Below are 14,046 nucleotides of genomic sequence, written 5' to 3' on the forward strand. Positions count from 1 at the left end.
TAATATGAGGTGCTCATACATTTATTTGGATTGACAGTCATAATAGCCCTCCGAAAGAAGCTATGACTACAATGCGGCCCGCGGAAAAAATGAGTTTGACACCCCTGACTTAGAGGGACTATGGCTTATGAGATTCATTCATTCTGCAAACAGTAATCACCATCATCATCATTTTTACCCACTGAAATGAATAAAAATGCCTCAAAGTAAAAATACCTCTGTATTGAATAAAAACATATGGAAATGTAAAGAAATAAACTACTTCTAAAGTCTAATTAGTATTCCTACTGTGCTGCATTTGGGTCTTTAAGGGGCGTGGCCTAGCAACTGAGGCAATAATAGTATAACATTACGCAAACTATACAATTTTTTTATTTTCATATATAATATTTTGTGTGCGTGTGTGTGTGCGTGCATGCGTGTGTGCGTGTGTGTGTGTGTGTGTGTGTGTGTGTGTGTGTGTGTGTGTGCGCGCACATATGCGTGTGTCACAGGACAGAGGTCATAAAGATAACATTCGGCGGACCACCTGCTGGGAAGCTCAGTTTGCTCAATACAAAAGTCTCATCTAACGCCGTCTTTGGTGAGTGCATAAACATTTTGTAAGGTTTAGCTGTGTAGCTGCAGTGAACGTATTTGATTACTGATAAAAAAGAAAAGGGCTACAAGAACCTCATGCAGAAGAGGCGGCAAACGTGTGAGCGCTACGAGATTGCATCAACACAAAAACATTTTGTTGAATGTTGTGAGCAATATGCTTGAAGGAAGTTTAACATTCTCGAGTGTTATTTTCTTGATTGAAAAACACATGACAAACATTTTTTGATGGCTTTTTGGGGAGGTTGAAACGAATTGTTGGAATTGCCATTCATTTTAATGGTGAGAGATGCTTTCAGTTCTGAGCAAATGCAACTTGTATCTCAAGGCTGTGCAGTATCTTGACCGTGCGAGCGAGACAAAAGGACAATTCCGTCAACGTTTTTTCTTCCACCAAACAATAAAGTGGTCACGCTGCTAATTTATGAAGCGCGTTTCAAGTGGCTGCAAGGGCCAGTAAATTTGGGGGGCACCTTTGGGAGCCTGCTCACCGCTGCAGTGGCCATTGCAATACATCATGTGTGTGCTTGTGTGTGCACGGGTGTGTGCGTGTGTGGAGCTTCAAGCAAATCCCCATTTCATAGTCACGCTTATTTGCTGCCTTTGACATCAGCTTTCTCAGGGACACACTAAATCTCTCCAGACAAACTACATTCATGATAGATGTGCACGATCTTGTTTCACTCGGTCTAAGTGTGTGTGTGTGTGTGTGTGCATGCGTGTGTGTGTGTGTGTGTGTGTGCGTGCGTGCGTGCGTGCGTGTGTGTGAGAGAGAGAGAGAGAGAGAGAGAGAGAGAGAGAGAGAGAGAGAGAGAGAGAGAGAGAATTTAAACTGCTTAAAGCAGAATGTAATGGATGCTATTATATCAACTATCTGAAAATCATTTCTTAACAGTTATTAAAAAGGACTTCCAGTCGTTTACAGCATCATAAATTGTTCATTTTGCCTCTTTTCAAATTGTCTGCATCGGCACAAACGTAAACAGTCCATTCACACTGTCTTCACTTTTTTTTTGTAACATCAGGAGGGTTGCCAAGTAAAAGTTAAAAAAAAAAAATACCCTTTGAGGACATGTGATGGAGAATTGGTGGAAGTGCAGAGAGGGCGGCGCTCAACTCCATGCGAGGCACATTCGGGACTGCAACACAAAGCGCGTGAGGTTCAAAGAATTCCAATTCAAAGCAGGATGAGGTTCAACAAATTCCAAGTCAAAGCAGCCAATGGTGTCTACTCACCGTGTTGCTACGGGACATGACTGCCTGGAAAGTGACTTTCTTCGCATACAGACTAAAATCAGGAGGGCCGTTCCTCCGCCACAGGACTCGTCAGAGCAGAAACACGCACGGTGCTAATGCTACCTAGCAAAGTTGCATTTTGGCTTCAGTGCTTCTCATCCAAATTTGCCGCCTTCGAAAACTCCAAGAAAAAGCTCCTTCCGGACTTCATCCAAGTCCGAGTCCAAGAAGATTGCAGAGAGCAGAACCGTGGCCGTTTTCGTCACATTTGCAGAACAGCGAGTCGTTCACAAAGATGGAGGACAATCTTGGTCGGGGAAAATCGACACAAGGGAAGGCCTGAACCGTTGCAAGTGTCTGTTTGGGTCCAATTCAGTTGGACACTGATGTGTATTGCGGATCAAAGGCGGGGAGATTATTGTGGTCCGCTTCCACTTTGGGCCTTCTCAACCTACCAACTGATAACCTCGGCGGCGCAATCACCTGCCGCACGGCGGTTGCCATTCCAGTGCGATAATCATCTCACAAAGCAAAGTGTTTTGAGTCACTCGTAAAAACCAGAGCCTGGCCGGCCGGCCGGCTGGGGGGTAGGGGGGCGGGCATTCATTTTGATTTACTCGCTCGGCATCTGTCTGGTCTTTTTCTCCCTGGCTTTTCCCAGACACCTGCGCGAGTCTCGGGTTTCGCCCGTGGCCCTGAAAAATAAATGCGGCGTTCCAATCTCTTAATCCTTTTGGCTCCATGCGGCCACGTCACATGACACCAACGCGGCCATCGCGGCCGCCGCCCCAATGCCCGGATGACATTCGGGGAGAGATGTTTGAGGGCCAAAACTCAAGCATATTTGCTGCCGTGTGGTAACCATGACACAATCCAGGAGATTGTTGTCACGTGTAGGACAGGTGAAGATTTTATTCAGGTTTAGCTTCAAATTTAGCCTCGCCGGAGATCCATTTGTCTCCAGAAAAGTCATTAAGATTCATCAAATAAACAGAAAACAACAACCTGAATGTTTTTCTTTTGAAAAACACAACATGAGCGATTGTTGTCATTGAATTGGATTCAGCCTATCTTGATTGTTTTTTTCTTTGTAAGATTCTGTCTTGCACAAGTACAAACATGAACAATTCAAGAGACTGCTGGCACACGAGGGCAGCTTACCTTAAGAATTTGATTTCGGTCTAAATTAGCTTAGCTTGGGTGTTATTATATGACAAAATGCTTTTGTCTCCTCATCCTTCCTCCAAACGTATGAAGAATAGGGGCAATTGCTGTAAGACGGGTACAGTTTAGAATCAGGCTGAAGTTCATTTTAAGGAAGAGGGATTTTATTGATTTGGCTAAATGGACTGTCCTCACAAAGACGCAAGTATGGACTGTGTGTGTGTGTGCGTGCGTGTTCACATGATACCCTATCCAGCAATCAGTCTGACCTCCGCTCCAGAGTGAACGCTTCTCAATGATTAATGGATGTGCCTCTGCGCTCAGTTGCCAAGGCAACCGGAAACCCGATAGCCCTCAGGAATTTGCGAGCTGGCCCTCAAACTTGAGACTACGCGCGTACGTGTGTGTTGCTAGGATGCGGGTCGGAGGCGTAGGCTACTCAAATGTGACTTGTTGGAAAGATGGAGTTGGTCCGATCCTGATGGAGTGATGACAGTTCCGAGATGGGCCGACAGTCAATCGTGTGGGGTGGAGGCGAGTGCATTCTGACTTTTAGCTATTGCTTGTAACGGATGGATAGAAGTCTTGGCCGCCGCCATTTGTTTTTCATTTTACACGAACGTTTTGGAGCACAAAAACACAAATATTTCACTGAGCTTTGAGAAATGGAAAGACTAACCGCTGAAATTCATCTGTAAAAATGCTCACTTGTACATTTACCACCTCTGCGAACTATAATAATAATAATAGTCTTTAATAAAGCATGCGGGGGATTGGCGTTACATGTAAATCAAGTGGTGGTTTTGCTTCAAACAACAACAACAGCAACAAATGCTTGCCACCCTCATCCCGTTAGCTGACGAGCTGGCTAGCATGCTAGTGACAACATTTATTTTTGTTTACCTCCGTATGCTAATGATTGTTTGTAGTGTGCACCTCTTGAACTCAAGTGCTTGTGGATTGTTTACGTTGCGGAGCCACTTAAGGCCATGAAGGAGTCCTCCCTCACTGCGATGGGGGACTCATTAGCACACGTGGAAGGTTAGCGTCGCTATCTTCATCTTGTCAAGCAGGACTTCCTGCCGTAGTCAAAGTACTTTTCAAACATTTAATATTTCACTCAGGGGAAAATGTCTTCGCCCTGGCCTGGATTTTCTGAGCTTGAAGATAGACATGCGTGCGAGTGTTGTTTGATGGCAGCCCAGTAAACGGGCTCTCGGACAACTTTATGGGACAGTAACAGGGCAGTGGAATTTGCTTTTTGGTTGATTTGCAAATCTCCCTGGACAACAAGTGCAGTGTGTTTGCGAGCGAGCTGTTGTGGGACATATTTACGGCGCTCGCTGACTTCATGCGCGGGGAGGACTTTGTGTGTTTATTCCTGAAGGCACTTTTCAAAACAAGCAGCAGGCATCAGGTGACGTCCACGTGTGAAATCACAGCGGAACATTTGACACTCATCCCAAATAAAGACGCTTCTGTGACCTGGCCCAGCGCAGCCTAATGAAATGTTTATTTTTGCTAAGTGTCGTGAAATCATCGGTCGTGGCAGCAATAAAAGTACGAGAAGGTGCGTGTATGCGCGCGTGTGTGCGGTGTTACAAGATAATGTGCCGAGCTCGGCGACCGCGGGTGTCGGAACAAATCGATGATTGGAGCCGACGCTCTGGCCATGAAGAGCCGATTGTTCTTTAGCGGAGCGCTTTGACATTCAAAGGTGTTCTGTCGGGCCGTTTTTCACAGCCGGCGTCCTGACGAGCGCCCTGAAATTAGCCCGAGTCAAAACACGCACGTGTCGACGCCTCGCTTCTTCTGAACGGCGGCGGCGGACAAGCCGCAGGGCCACGACCGCAAACGACAGCTTCTGCTGGGAGCGCACTTTTCTTCCAGCTTGTGCACACTTGCTTGATTGCCGTGACATGATGACCTTTTCTTTCAACATAATGACGATCATGATAATGTCCCTGCTGGGAAGCTCAGTTTGCTCAATACAAAAGTACAAATGGCAACATGAAGAATGAGCCGCTGCACGTGTCGACTTTTTGCTGCAAAATGGAAGGACACGAGGAGCGCAGGCAGGTCTCCCACCTCCAGTCCTCATCAGGTTACATGATTAATGGGGGGGGGGGGGGAGGCCATGCTCAAGAGGGTCTGGCGTTGTATCGAGAAAAAGCACGTCTGTCCCAACCCAAAGCTAATGCATCAGAGCATCGACAGGAAAATCGAGACACCCTGTTCGCCGAGAGGCACCGCATCCATTCTACCCAATTCGACGTGTTTCTCGTCGTCTTTCCCAAAGCCAGAGGTGGCATAAGTACTCATGCCCCGGACCAAAGAAAATTCTGCAAACCAGCTGAGCCTGATCATACAAACGGCATTATTTTTCTTTTGATGGACTATTTCAATGGGGATTTTTGATTCGAGAGTAAAGTGAGTCACAAGCTGGGCCACGGAACAAATCCAAAGTCTTGCAAGGTACGGCTGGGCTCCATTCAAGTCCACTCGGTGGAGTTGCAAAGTATTTGTACGCGACGACTTGCCTCACTGCCAATGGCCGTCCGGCTGTCCGGCCGGCTGGCGTTTTTCCACGCGATGCGATGGCCCGTTGGCTCCATCCTCAATGTGTCAGCCGCACAAAAGCATCAGTGTTGTCTGCTTTTTCGCTCCTGCGCGACTTAAGTTCGCTTCTGGCTCGACGGCCGCGGCCGACACTCAAGCACGGGGCGCTCCTTCCATCTGCGTCTGATATATTAGCCGGCGCTGCCTGCTCCAATAAAGACGCCGCGCGCTGAGCGGGCAGAAACGGCAGCTTGTGGGCCTCCGACGATTTATTCATTAATAATATAGCTCGGCATTCCCTTAGATAAATAAAAAAAAAAATCATGAAATGGTTTCTGTGTGAGCGGGCACGGTTATGCCTCGGCAAATAACGCGGTGACGCGGGCGAACGTATCTGTTGCGTTTTTCGCCGCCAGGCCAATTAAACGCTTTGAAGGTCATCCGGCCGAGCGCCGATGAGTGATGAGCCGCCACTCCAATGCAAACAGCAGCCTAAAACAATATTCGCCCGTCGTGGCCGTTTGTTTGGCTTAGCAGAGTGAAGGCAAGGGAATTTTGGCCTATTTTACTGTCGCTTTTCCATTTTTGTGATGATTGACTAAAAGGTTCTCAGAGTTTGGTGCTCGTATTGGGCAACATTGCCTTCTGTACAAGTTCAAAATTTGTTGTGGATTTTGTTGTGATGGAAACATCTCTTAAGGGAATCTAGACTGAATTGGGGAGATCTGAGATGGATCGTTGTAGAGCTTCCTCCCTCATCTGGCAATTTGTGGCGCGTTGGAGGCCAGCCTGTGTTTTACTGCCTTCAAGTGAACCATCAGCTCCGACTGGGACGTTTATGCTACAAAGTGCGCTCACGTGCGCAGACCCAACGACGAGGCGCGTTTCGGGACAACAAAATAACCTGCGGCTCGGAGAAGACAATCTCAACAAGGGGGAAGATAAATAAATAGACGCGGGCGGGACGGAGCGCTGTTTAGCGCAGGAAAGCCCGCAGCGATGGAAACAAAGCTGCAACAATGTAGACAAAGCATTAGCGTGCTGCGTCGTCCCGGGAGATGAGTCGCCAACGAGGCGCCGGGGTAAACAAGCGGCGCTCAGACGGCACTTGCGCGTGACCCCTCGCCCCGCCGTCGCATTTCTTTCCCCGTCGTGTTGTGATGTTCTCATTTTCTCCCCTGTCAAACAAATCAAACGCGCCGAGCCGGCAAACGGAGGCCAGCGCCCGAGCCCGTGGCTCACACTTTCCGAAGCGGGCTTCACAAACGCACAAACGAGGTCTGTGCGAGCAGACGTGACCGGCGCGAGCTCGTGGCTCCGATGCGCCGGCACACGCAAGCGACCAAACAGAAGTCATTTTGTTTGGGGTCTCTCCCTCCCTCCCCCATGAATTGCTGACAGAATTTCTAATCCTGACCTAATTAGCTCAAATATAAAGAAAGTTCAATTATCATGATAATTATCAAAGACCCATCTATGCGAGTACACGGAGTAGAATTTAATTTTATTCTCATTTTGAATTATGATCATTGTGCTGCTTGCATTAACAGTAAGAAATCAAAAACACAGACTGAAAATTATCGCCGTAAATGGCAATACGAGAACAGAGAAAACATCATATCTGACCAACAAAAGACTACCAATATTCAACAATTTTAAAATAAAACGAGAATATTTCAACTTTGACAAAGATACATTCCCAAAATATACAGAGTCCATTTCCGTCATGGATGGGTCAAAGGTCGGGAGGATTCATCAAGCGCACAGCAGATGAGCTGCTGGAGATTTGCAAAAGGCCACCAGTGTTTACGGCTCGCCTCCATTAAGCGGCGGCCGAGGCCCGTAGCGGACCTTCCATTAGCTGCTGTTTGGACACCTGTGGAGGTCCCGACCAGATACGCCCACCAGGGAACACTGAGAGATGATCCAAACAGTGTGACACTTGCTCAGCGAAACAATCCTGACACTCGGCCCCGCGGGGGAGAGTGAGGGGTTCTTGTCTCTACTGTATACACGCACGCGCCTGGCCACAACAGTAGGTACACCTGCACATCATCACACTGACAGGAATGTTTGTCAGGATTGTGACAAAAGAGCAAAAGAGGAGACTTGTGATGACGAGTACGCTTGAAAGATTTGTTTTTTCAGTTCAGGGCGTGAATTCAACGAGGAAGCGGCTCGTTTGCTGCCCGGTGTGAATGAGCGGCATCGACTCCATCTAACCAACCTCCTCTCCTCTCCTCTCGGCGCACACGCAGTGTTCCCGCAAACGCACGGAAAATGAAATCATTCCATTTCCTTTCCCAAAAAAGCATTCAGTGCATTTCATCATTTATTGACACAGTCAAAAGCCTCCTTCTCCACCTCTCGACATGCACTGTAATCCGTTTGTATGCTTTTAAACTCAGGCAGGGATTAGCGGAAAGAAAGTCAGATTGCGTAAAATAAACATTTTGTATGAATGTGGTGTCGACGTGTCCGAATTGAAAACAATGCAGTCATTATTGTTTGATTTGGGGTTTGACTGCTAATGCGCCGGCGTAATGCCATCGGGGCCTAATTGGGCGTTTCAGAGGCACCGGCGTTGACGCTGCAGGCAATAAGTGAGCCGCTTGATTAAAAAGTGCTTTGACGACGGGGACTAAATTCATTAGCGCACTCTATTAGCGCGCCTCGGTGGCAATAAGGCGGCAAAAGCCTCCGGCACGCTTGCAAAGGGCTGAGCTTGCTTGCCTGCCTGCCTGCCTGACAAAAAGTCAAATACGCATATTATTAGAAAAAAAGACAAATTCAAAGTACATTTATTAGGAACGCCTCACAAGCTACACAATAAGCTTAAAATAGAACATCCAAGGGAGGGGTCAAAATATTAGCAACAGCCCTCACTTCTTTCAATATAGTTCAATGTCCCCTCCAACATACCTCCCCACCACCACCACCACCAAACCCGCATGTGCCCCGCCGGGAGCCCCTTGCAGTCAACTTTCACACTGGCAAAGTGTTTAACCCAAAAAATCCAAACACTTATTTTTCCGCCCACATCTTTTTTTGGGGTGTTTACGAGCCGCCACTATGGGAGCGGGTCTCAAAGTCGGTTTGCGATCAGGAACAGATGGACAGGGTCATGACCCCGAACGCAGGCCGCACCAACTGCCACTCAAAACGCGTGCGTGTGTGTGCACGTGTGCGTGTGTGTGCACGTGTGCGTGTGTGTGTTATGGCTGTGTGAGGTAAACTGGCTCCACATGATGACTGACAAGCAACAAAAATGCATCGGGCCCGGAGCAGAAGATCGAGAATTTGTTGCAGGGACATTTGGGGGCTTCACGCACACACCTTTCAATATGAAGACACATTCAACACGTACACAGCTTTCAAAAAAAAATAAAAAATATTTGGCAAATGGCCCCACAAGTTAGAGACAAACCTCACAATGATAAAGTAACATATATGTATCTATTTTTTTGTTTTTGTTCCAAATTATTTTGTGAAGCAGGCTTTCGAATCATTTTATACTTTATAAAAAAAACTGCATTTTTGTGTGCGCAGTATGAGGAGGTTTAGGTGTCAATCACATTGCTTTTATTAATTTATGAGTCATAACGTTAGATCGCGGCAATGCCGGGAAAGGACGTCTTTCATTTGATTGGAAGGCTTAAAATGAATATAACTGCAAAGTCAACCTAAACTTGAAATGAACACGACAATACGCAAGTTTGAGTGTGTGAATAATCCTCAATTATGCGCCTCCTTCACTTGAATCGAGAAAAAAAAAAGAAAGAAAGGTAGCCATTAATCATCAGGTTGACAAGCGCTCTGGACATTGTTGTGGCGTAATGAGCGTTATTAGAGCTAATACGCTCGGCTGCTGTTGCTGCTTTTGCTGCTTTGGTCAGGTGGATCGCTTCGTGCTGCACTGTGACGCCGCACAAACGTGCCGACGGAGGAGTTGGGTTGCACTCATGAAATTAAAATATCAACATGATCGTCAACAGCTTTGCTGCAATGAATTTGCCGTCCAAATAGATTGCTGTCAAAATTCAACTTGAAAAATTGAGGTGGACGCTCATGAATGAGATTCACGTGCTGCGACAGGCCTTTAAACTTAATTTCTTTCTCTCGTTTGGTGTAAATCGGTGACATATCAAATAAATGTAAACACGGCCTGCTTGGTAGAGGAAATGATGATGACTTGCACAATGATGATGTGTTGTTGACAGGTTGTAGTTGTTTTGGGGGTGGAGAATGTCCTATCGTTTGAAACGGGCCAAAGTCATGTTTGGAGTCTTGGTAATTACTCACATCCCTTTCTGGCAACATTGACACTATCCAGATCTCGCTCCACTTTGCCACCACACACACGCACGCGCACATTCGCACACGTACACACGCACGCACGCACGCGTACACACAGAGGACGTAAACACAGCCGTGAAAGGCAGTCAAACACGCTTGGGCCGCGCTGCCAATCAACAAGGACAGACAGATGGAAACAAAATGTTCAAAATGATGAGACAAAGGTTGAACTTTTCCACCAGCCTTCCCAAAAGAGACGTTTGGAACAAGCAAGAGCGCGAATGGCCAAAAGAACGCCAGGTACAGCGAAGCAATGTGGCAGTCGGTGTTGCCAAAGTTACCTTGAAAAAGTAGCCAGGTTACTTGATGGCAATTTTAAAAGCATCACTTTTTTGAGTGATGACGCCAATGATGCACTTTGCATAAAAATGGCAACTGGTCTTGCAAGAGCATTTTTAACACTTATGTTGATGGATAAAGTTTATCCGAAAAAATAAAATCTATTTAGGCTTAAGATAAATTGCTTTTGCATTTTAAAAAAAAGTCTCTGGATTTCTCCGAACAAAAACGGCATACTTGTTTTAGTTAAAAAAAAAAAAGAAATAATTAATACATAAAATAAAATAAAAACGTTTCGTCAATGGTATGGATTGCACCATCCTTCTTAATATTTTTATCTGTTGCTGTCACAAACTCAACATAGTTTGAATAGATACAAACATGGCTGCTTAGTTTTGTTTTCCTGGAAAGTGGCCTGAAAAGGATTTGATACGACTTTCTACTGTCTTGGTAAATTACACTAGAATTTGAAATGAACAATTGAGTCGATTTTTGAAAATGCTTCATCCCTGTTGTGCTGCCGCCGTCATTTCAGCACTTCGGCCTTCTTCGCAGCCATAATATTGACTTTCTGATCGTGTTTTGGTGATGGGCCGCCCGCGTTCCCGCGCAGACCAAACACGCGGCGCCTCGGCCCGGCCCGGGACAGAACGACTTATGTTGCCGTCGCCTTTCACCCTCTGAACCAATAAATGGCGTTCTTTCAGCCGAGCGCGCGCGGGCTCATCAAGGGCGCACTTGCCGCGCTCTTAAGAGGGGCCCGTGCTCGTCCAGGAAATGGACGTGAAAATATACACAATTGGCCCTAATTACATGTGAACGTTTATTTGCCTTGGAGGGGAAGCTGGCCAATGCACGGGGTGGGGGGTGGGTGAATGTGTGCGTGTGCCACATTGTGGGCTTGATGATGCTGTCTGAGCCAATCTGGCCAAGTGAATGGTTTGAATTTACTAGGCCGCGACACTCAAATTGTCTGTAATCACAAAGTAAACAGATACTTCCCCGAGCTATCGAGGCAAACGCACACACGTGCTCACGCACACACTCACGGCGGCTCCAAGGCCGACGGGGTGAAAAAGAGAAAGCTCGCGCTGTTAATTGTTGTTTTCCTTCTTAGCCCAAGCCCCAAAACATCATTTTTCATAAGTGCCACTTTGATTTGGTTGGAAGAGGCTTAAATTGTAAGTCATGGAGGCGAGCGAGAGGGTCTCGTAGATCGAATTACGCAGCTCGTGCCCCCGGCCCGGCCCGACCCGGCCGCCGCTCATCTAAGCCAAGCTGCCTTTTGGCAAACCTTCTGCCGCCATATTTTTTTACATGCCGCGGCGCGGGGTCTTACCACTGATGAAAATAATCCACTCAAATCAATTAGATTGGTCTGGGAAGGGAATGGGCCGACTGGTGTAAACATTTCATTAGAATTCGCAGCGGATGGAATCGGGATACGCGAGGCTTCCAAACAGACGCGCTTTCGATTCGCCGAGAAGCGCGCCGCTCGGATGACCTTCCGAGAGCGAGCGGGTGAAATTGAACGGAAAATAAATCATCACCGTTCACGCGCTTCTACAGCTGGTACAAAAGAATCCTTTTCGAATTGAATAGGCAATGGATGAGTTAATCAATGGCTCCATAGTTCATCAATACACCGCTTGGGCAGCAGTGGGCTTTTGCTAGCGTGGGCTATCGGGTTGCGGCTCATTTGCATAATGAGGCACAAACACACGAGAGGCCTCAGCTCGGCTCGGCCACCGTCGCTCTTTGATTGCTTTGCTAGCTTGCGTTTGCTTTTGGCTCGCTTGCATGTACACAAAAGTGCAAGTGAGGACAGACAGAAAGCAGACCCCGTCGTGTCGGGGAGCTTTACTCTTTGTAATTGCTGACAAATTTCTGGCAATGTCCCCCCCACCCCCAAAATAGGTCAAAACTGAAGCACACTGCAAAGATAATTTCAACAGATATCTTCGTGAAATCAAGCTCAGACAAAGCGATCTGGAGCAAGTTCCACGCTTTTCATTAAACACCGACACGCACGATTCCAACGTTCACATTTTCTGTGACAAGCGCAAAAAAAGGTCAATATCGCACACGATTTATTCCAGTTGCTCTTTGAATTCAACTAAAAATAAACTTTTGGCGCAGTGGGCAATTTCTAGTGTTTACCTTCCATGTTGGAAAGTGCGACTTGCGGCCACGCATGTTGGCCGCACTTGAAACAGACGTGACAGGCGTGAGTCTATTTTTCCTGCGTGTGCATTGACGTGTGACTGAATTTTCTTTACACTTCACTCTTGACATTGACATGAGCCATTTAGGCGAGTGTGTGTGTGTTTGTTTTTGCGTCAAATCAAATGCCACGCTCACTTGGACGTGTGTGCGCTGTTTGTTTGCGCCTGTGTGTTTTTTCAGACGCGCTTCCATTTGCAAACGCTGCGAGCAGCCAAGCGCTGCCGCCGGTTTATTTATCTCCAAATGAAATGAACGTTTCGGGACAGAGTCCGGTCGGGAACCGCCATGTTTGTAAATTTAGCCGATTACGACCGCAAGTGAGGCGCTCCCCCAGAGAACGCAAGCGGCTGAGTGAATGCGCTGAGAGTTGCAGAAGGAAAGTCACAAAGTGAAGATGGCACTTTGTATTCATCGTCCTAAAAATGCCAGACGGGCTCTCGTCCGGGACGTCCAAAAGCACGTTTGCTGGATTTCACTCAATCGTTTCTCCATTCATTCATCAAAATGCCCGTCTTGATTTCCACACGATGGATTTTGAAAATCTCGTTGACATAGTAGCGATTGTTCGACGCAAAGGAGCTGCCAAGACGAAAGTCAAGCGGAAGGTTCCCACATCCCGTGTCGGTTCATCTGCCTGCTCGTTCAACCATCCCGTTGTTTGCCTCAGAAGCGTCGTTTCTTGCTCTCCCCACTGGGCTTTGTTTGAAGTCTGCTCGGGGCTCCTAAAGGGACTCGGCCCCCTTGTATAAATGACAGCTAGTGAAAGGAGATACGTCGGGGGCGACTCACTTCAAATGTTGCTATCCGGCCCACTGTACTGGATTTGTGAATTTCTCCTCGTAATTGTCCCGTGCCTGACCAAGCGCACAATGGGGCTTTCCCGTGACGTTAACCTCTGACCCCGCAGCGTTGCTTTCAGGTCTGAGCGTTTATATACGGTCGCGCCGCCGTCAAGGAATTGCGGACCAGGATGACTCTCGAGGGAGCCTTTCCAGTCCGCCCACTCCATCTCTCTTCAGTCCTCCCGCCTCGTCCGTCTGCTTTTTCTACATCTGCAGCCTCGCTTGCTCTCCCGACAGCCCATAAAAACACGTTGGAGTGTCTGATCACTCGGGAAGAGGGCATAATTGCGGTCATGTGCCATTGAGGATGAACGGCGGCCAACACGATGCATGTTAACCATTTCCTGCTGTCACTTTTTGGCAGGAATATGCAAATACTTTGAGCGCTTGTGATTGTGAATGCAATTCCAGATTTTCTGCAGTTCTAAATGGCAAAGCAACATGTGGCTCTTCCATTGCGGAGGCCTGACCGCCAGTGTGAACTGTGTCTCGAAATAGTAACAGCGCGGCGCGTAAGCGACGAGTCAGCGCTCATTTGCTGGCTGCAGCGGATTGCGCACCTGTTGTGGTGCCCAATTGAAAGGACCGTTCTCAAAAGCTGTTGGTTAAAATTGAGTTCTAATCTTCCTACAAAAGCTAGGAAACATGCATCATTGGTCGACACGCACAAAAAGCAAGAATGGCTGAAAAGATAAAAAAGTCTGCCTCTCGGCTTTTGAAGCGGCCATTGCAGAGTCAATTTTCAGGGGGCCGACAAACAATTCAATAGCTCAACTCCATAAGGTCA

This window comes from Syngnathus acus, chromosome 15 (genome assembly GCF_901709675.1).
Source record: "Syngnathus acus chromosome 15, fSynAcu1.2, whole genome shotgun sequence".
Taxonomy (NCBI): Eukaryota; Metazoa; Chordata; class Actinopteri; order Syngnathiformes; family Syngnathidae; genus Syngnathus; species Syngnathus acus.